The 7,198-nt window shown below is 35.9% G+C and overlaps 1 pseudogene; it reads right to left on the bottom strand.

The window, feature by feature from the left end:
* Window positions 1-3,111: 3,111 nt before the first annotated feature.
* Window positions 3,112-4,537, bottom strand: LOC109456144 (elongation factor 1-alpha 1; annotated as a pseudogene).
* Between the last annotated feature and the right edge of the window lie 2,661 nt (window positions 4,538-7,198).

Raw genomic sequence — 7,198 nt, 5'->3', positions numbered from 1 at the left:
AAAAAATGAAAATGGAACATATCAATATTTGTGAATGCAATGAAACAAATGCTCAGAGGGAAATTTATAGCATTGTATGTGTATAATAGGAAAGAAAAAATGTGCTCAAAAGAGTATGCAAAGCGTTCACCCTTAAGAAACTAGTAAAGGAAGAAAAAATAAAACCCAATGCAAGCAAAAGGAGGTAAATAATAAAAAGAAGAACAGATATCAATAAAATTGAAGATGAAAAAATAATAATAGAGAAAAATAATTAAGCCAAAAGCTTTTGGCTTAAATTTGACTGTTTCAACATATGCAGGAGGATGGGTTTGGTCAACTTGTGAGTTAAAGGGTCTTCTCTTCTGATAGAATGAAGGTTCATTAATTTTTTGGTGCCTTATTGATAGAGAGGGATGAATTTGTGAATTTTTTTGAGTGTTTATGTAGGAAAATTAATTTTAACAGCTTAGGTCCTTCTTTCCCTTTACCACCAAGACTCCAAGGGAAGACTTTCTGTCGTGCGGGGCGGCCTGCGGGGTCTCAGCTCCCGCTCTCCACATAAGAACACAGGATGTGGCTAGGCCAAAAAGGAACACCCACGGAGCCATAGGTAGGGGAGTCATACCACTGTAGTCTCACTGGAGGCTGGATTCACATGTCGTGCGACCTGCTGTCCGCCTGCCAACTGACCCCTTGCTAACTGCAGTCCTCCATGCTAGCTGCAATCCGTGCTTGCCAGCCACCATCTTCTTGCTAGCCCCCATTTTTCTGCTAGCATAGCCACGACAGTTATATTAGTGGCCAATGGCTCACTGGTTACAGCTGTCGGCCAACTAGCCACAGCAGATAGCTATCCAATCACAGTTGATGGCCATTTACTACCCGAGTGAGCACCTTTCCACGTGAGGCCGAGAGCCTGGAAACTGCACTCCTGGCTCTGTCCCCACACTTGCCCTTCCAATTCATGTCCCTCCTCCCAGAAGTTGTGACCCTTATTCTCAATTTCCTTGTGGCCAGTGATCTGATCAACCTGACCCCGCTTGCAATATTTCCTCTTTCAGAGTAGAACTTTCCTCTTCCAGAGAAATCTCCATCAAATCCTGCTTCTGCATTGTCAATGCAGCTGGCTGTGAAATGAAATGACATATTAATATAATTTGGTTCTGTAGTATTTATTCTTTCTCTCTTACTCATTCTGGGTAAGGATATGGGAGTTTTTCCTTGTTCTCTTTGTTAATCTGAATGATTGTTGGATTATATGTATAAATATTCAGATTTAGGCAGCTACCATTATTTTTCAGGGAATGACATATCACCAGCTGTATCAATTTATATGAAAGAAATGGAATTGTTTTGAAAGTTGTAACTAATTTGGTGCTTTTTATCTTATTCATAAAAAGACATGTGGTAAGAGAAAACTTAGGTTTTACGGTTTCATTTAAGTTTAAATCACCCAAAATAAACTGCACATATGTAATGTCTACAATATGATATTGCATAACGGAAGGGTGCATATTGGAACAACATCCTTGCTTAGCACAGTTCTGTGATACAAGTTACCGTGGAAACATGGAGTGCAAGGACTCAGTTCTAATACGCATAAGTTTCTGTTAACTCCTTACAATGAGAAGTAAGGACTGCCTTTGCTCATAAGAATATCTCCACAACAAAGAAAAGGGACATCTCAACCATCCCTAAAAGTGTATTCATACCTCCTTGCAATTAGTACATTCCTCTGTCTTTACCCTTCCTTAGGCAGCCCGTGATCTGCTTTATCTTATATAGATTAGTTTGCATTTTCTAGAAAATTATATAAATAGTCTCAAAGAAGAAATAGTATTATTATTTGCATTATTTTCTCTCCTTGCTTGTTTACAGGAGTGCACACATTGGGATCTGGCGTCTTTCACATAGCATAGTTAGTTTGAGATTCATCCAAGTTGTTGTGTGTATCAATAGTTCAATTAAAAAATGTAAGCATACATTCTCTAAATTTGTTCTTTTCCAAAGTAGTTTTTCTCGGTGTTTTGAAATCCTACATAAATTTTAGAATCAGCTTGACAATTTCTATGTAAAAACTTGTTAGAATTTTAATTGGAATTGCATTGAATATACAGATATAGTTGGGGATAATTGGCATCTGAATCATTGTGATTATTAAATCTTATGTGTCAACCTTACTGGCTAAAGTATGCCCAGATGACTGGTACAACATCATTTATGAGTATGTCTAGGAGGGTATTTCTGGAAGAGATTAACTTTTTGCTTTGTGGCTTGAGTTGGGACATTTACCTTCTTTTATCCTTGGGCACCGCTGCTCCTGATTCTCAGGACTTCAAATTTGGACTGGGGCACCATCAGCTCCCCTGGTTCTCAGGCCACATGATCAGACTAAATTATACAACCAGCTTTCCTGTTTGTTTAGTTTGCCGATGGCAGATTGTGAGCCTTCACCTCTGTAATCTTGTGAGATTATAGATATAGATATACATATACATATAGCTATACATATAGATATATCCTACTGGTTCTGTTTCTCTAGAAAACCCTGACTAACACAATCATGTTGCATCCTTTGCATCAGCTTGGTATGTCTCTAGATTCATTTAGATACTAATCAATTTTGTCTCTATTGGTTTAGAGGCCTTTGTACAACTTTTGTTCAATTTATTCCAAAGTGTCATCTGTTTTTTATATTATTTGAATTTCCAATTATTGGTTGCTAATATGTAGGAATGCAGTTTATATTTGCACTTAGACTTCATATCTTCTAACCTTGCTAGATACATTTACTAGTTATAACAGATTTTTTGTAGATTCTTAGAATTTTCTGCATAGATAACCATGTCATCGTGAATAAAGAAATTTAATTATTTCTTTTTTCTTTCCTCATTAAACTTTGTTTTAATGGGTCTCAAAATTCTGTGATAGACTGTTAGTCTAGTTGTTTTCATTAAAAAGTACTGATTTTAAAAACTAATAACTTAAAAACTGCCATACAAAAAAACAAGTGGTACACAAAACATTCTCCTTTCCTTCTGAAGGTTTTACAATGTATTGCAGTCATTAACCAGTTTTTTATTAAACTTAAATGTCCAACTGAGACAAACAGTTCTGAGACCATTCTTCCACCACTGATTAAGATGGGGATGGAAGGTATTGGGGATAATATTCATTTAGCCTTCTGAGCTTTCTGGGCAGACTTGGTGACCTTGCCAGCTCAGCTGACTTCTTGTCCACTGCTTTGATGACACCCACAGCAACTGTCTGTCTCATATCATGAACAGCAAAATGGCCCAGAGGAGGGTAGTCAGAGAAGTTCTCAACACACCTGGGCTCTCCAGGAACCATATCAACGATGGCAGCATCACCAGATTTTAAAAACTTCGAGCCATCTTTCAGCTTTTTCCCTGAATGACAATCAATCTTCTCCTTCAGCTGGGCAAATTTGCCAGCAATGTGAGCTGTGTGACAACCGAGCACAGCTGCATATCTGGCACAGATTTGGCCTGGATGGGTCGGGATAAGCACCTGAGCCATGAAGCCATCTGCCTCCACTGGTGGGTCTATTTTGCTATCACCAGCCACACTGCCACAACGAACATCTTTGACAGACACATACTTGACATTGAAACCCATTGTCCCCAGGAAGAGCTTCACTCAAAGCTTCATGGTGCATTTCAACAGATTTTACTTCAGTTGTAACATTGACTGGAGCAAAGGTGACCACCATGTTGGGTCTGACAATACCAGTCTCCACTCAGCCCACAGGGACAGAATCAATACGACCAATTCTGCAGATATCCTGGAGGGGCAGACACAAAGGTCTGTCAGTTGGATGAATTGGTGGCAGGATGCAATCCAGAGCTTCAAGCAGTTACAGGTTCACTGGTGTTGCCATCTTTATGGGTGACTTTCTATCCCTTGAACTAAGGTATGTTAGCACTTGGCTCCCGCATGTTGTCACTATTCCAACCAGAATTTGGCACAAATGCTACTGTGTCAGGGGTGTAGCCAATTTTCATAATGTAGGTGCTGGCTTCCTTAAAGATTTCCTCATTTCTGACTGTAAGGCGGCTCAGTGGAATCCATTTTGTTAACACCAACAATTAATTGTTTCACGCCCAGTGTGTAAGCCAGAAAGGCATGCACACAGGTCTGTCTGCCCATTCTTGGAGAGACCTGCTTCCAATTCACCAACACTAGCAGCAACAATCAGGACAGCCCAGTCAGCCTGAGATGTACCTGTAATTGTGTTTTTGATAATGTCTTTGTGTCCTGGGGCATCAGTGATGGTCACATAATACTTGCTGGTCGAGAATTTCCACAGGAAGATAATGGTGATCCCACGCTCACATTCAGATTTCAGTTTATCCAAGACCCAGGCAGACTTGAAGTAGACCTTTCCCATCTCAGCAGCCTCCTTCTCAAATTTTTCGATATTTCTTTTGTTGATCCCACCACATTTACAGATCAGATGACCAGTAGCAGTAGACTTGCTGGAATCTACCTGTCCAATGACAAAGATGTTGATATGTGTCTTTTCCTTTCCCATTTCAGGTTAAATTTAGCGGTGGTTTTCACTACACCTGTTTTCTGGCAGCAAATCAATTGTGAAAAAGCTAATTTTTGCCTTTTATCTATGATTTTATTTATTTTTTTCCTACCTTACTGCACTTTCAAACTTCCAATACAATGTTTAATAGAAGAGGTAAAAACAAGCATATTTTCCTCATTTCTCATCTTAGAGTAAAAACATTCACTTTTTCACAAGTATTAAATATGATGTTAGCTATAGTTTTCTCAAAAATGTTCTTTACCAGGTTGAGAAAATTTGCTCGTGTTACTAGTTTGCTGAGAGTTTTCACCATGAATGGAGATTGAATTTTGTCAAGTGCTTGAGATGATCATTTGAATTTGCTTTGTTAATTTGCTTTGATAATCTTTTTTTTATTTTTTAAATATTAAATCAGCTTTGTATTCCTAGGATAAACTTCACTTAGTCATGATGTATTATCATTTTATAGCTTATTGAATTTGATTTCTCGAAAATGTGGTTCGAACTTTTAGCTATTTTCATGAGGGAAGTTGCTGTGTAGTTCTCTCTTCTTGTCATATTTATGTCTGGTTTGTCAGGGAAATGTCAGGGTAATACTGATCTCATATAATGAGTTGGGAAGTGTTTCCTGCTACTCTATTGTAGAATTGAAATTGTGTCTTCCTTAAAGGTTAGGTGGAATTCCCTCATGAAGTCATCTGAAACTGAAATTTTGTGTGATGGATTCATCTACAATATCAATTTCTTTCATAGACAAATGTCTATTTAGGATATATATTACTTATTTATGTTTTTAATTTATTGGGATGACATTGGTTAGTAAAATTATATAGGTTTCAAGTGTATGTTCCTAAATACATCATCTATATATTGTGTGTCTACCACCCAGAGTTAGTTCTCCTTTAATCATCATATATTTGACACCATTATCTTCTTCTACCACTCCCCTTCCCCCTTACCCTCTGATAACCACTAAACTGTTGTCTGTGTCTATAAGTTTTTTGTTTCTTTGTCTGTCTTGTTCCTTTGTTGCTTTCAGTTTCATATTCTACATGTGAGTGAAATCATTTGGTTCTCAGCTTTTTCTATCTGACTTCTTTTGTTTACCATGAAAATCTTAAAACCCATGCATGTTGTCGCAAATGGCATTATTTCATCTTTTCTTATGGCCAAGAAACATGTCAATGTATTATCTACCACATCTTCTTTATCCAATCATCTATCGAAGGACACTTCAGTTGTTTCTATGTCTTGGCCACTGTGAATAATGCTGCGGCAAACATACGGGTACATACATCTTTATGAATAAATGTTTTTTGGGGTAGAGACCCAGATTTTTGGGGTAGAGACCCAGAAGCTGGATTGCTGGGTCATATGGTAATTCTATTCTTAATTTTTTTTAGGAAATTTCATACTGTTTTCCATAGTGGCTGTACCAATTTACATTACTTCTTGAATGTGGTTGGTAATTTGTGGGATTCAAGGTTCTTCATCTAAGCTTTTGAATGCATTGCTATACAGATCTTCATACCATTCCCTTATTGATTTGTTAAGACTTATAAAATCTGCAATGATATCACCTTACTTTTTCCTGATATTGATAATTTACTTTTTCGTATTTTACGATCAGCCTTGCTGAAGGTTTATCAATATTATTGATGTTTTCAAAGAAAAAATATTTTTATTGCATTGATATTCTATAGTATTTTTTCTATCTCATTGTTTTCTGCCTTTATATTTATTTCTTTTCTTCTGTTTAATCTTTTCTCTTTTTTTAATTTCTTAAGGTAGATACTTTGGTCATAAATATGAGCTCTTTGTATTTTTTTTAATGACTGTGTTCAATTCTACACTTTTCCCCCTAAGCACTACTTTAGCTGAGGCTTAGAAATTAACATGCTGTTTTTTACATTGATGCATAAGCTATTTAGTGGTATATTGTTTTCTTTGCCCCATTAGGAGATTTATAGATAGCTTTCTGTTATTCATATATGATTTAATTCCAATGCAAAGAGATAATATACATCATATGATTTAAATCCATTAAAGATATTGAGACTTATTTTATGAACCAGAATATGGTTTATATTATTACATGTTTAGTGTGTACTTGGAGTATTTCTACTGTTGTTTGGGGAGTGTTTCTTATAAATATTGATAAGCTTATTTTAATTTAATAATGGTTTTTAAATTATTTTTAATTCTAAATTTTCACAGAAGCAGACTTTCAAGTAGTGAGATTTGACTGTACTCTATATTCTAGTCTTAGATTTACATATAAATTGGAATTCACAGAAAATCAAATGCTTATTGTAATTCTGCCTTTTTGTTTAGTGTGTTGTAAAAAAATGTTGAAAGACCAAAAATGTCATACCATTTTTTTTTTTTTTTTAAATTGAGGTCTCTGAATAATACAACTATGTATGAGGAAAATAATGTGGAATTTTAGCCACTCATTTTTGTTTTAAATCACCTTTAAAGATCAATAGACAGTCTAAACTTAAGGTGACAGAATACTAACAATTAGGGTCATAAGATAAACTTTTAAAAATTATTGTAATGAACAATTATTACAGATAAATGTTGATGAAATTTGGCAGATTTGGATCATATCTAAGCTTTGTTTTATTTTAATTTTATTTATTACATTTTTTCTTA

This window comes from Rhinolophus sinicus, linkage group LG01 (genome assembly GCF_036562045.2).
Source record: "Rhinolophus sinicus isolate RSC01 linkage group LG01, ASM3656204v1, whole genome shotgun sequence".
NCBI lineage: Eukaryota > Metazoa > Chordata > Mammalia > Chiroptera > Rhinolophidae > Rhinolophus > Rhinolophus sinicus.
This window is presented reverse-complemented; position numbering and strand designations above follow the sequence as displayed.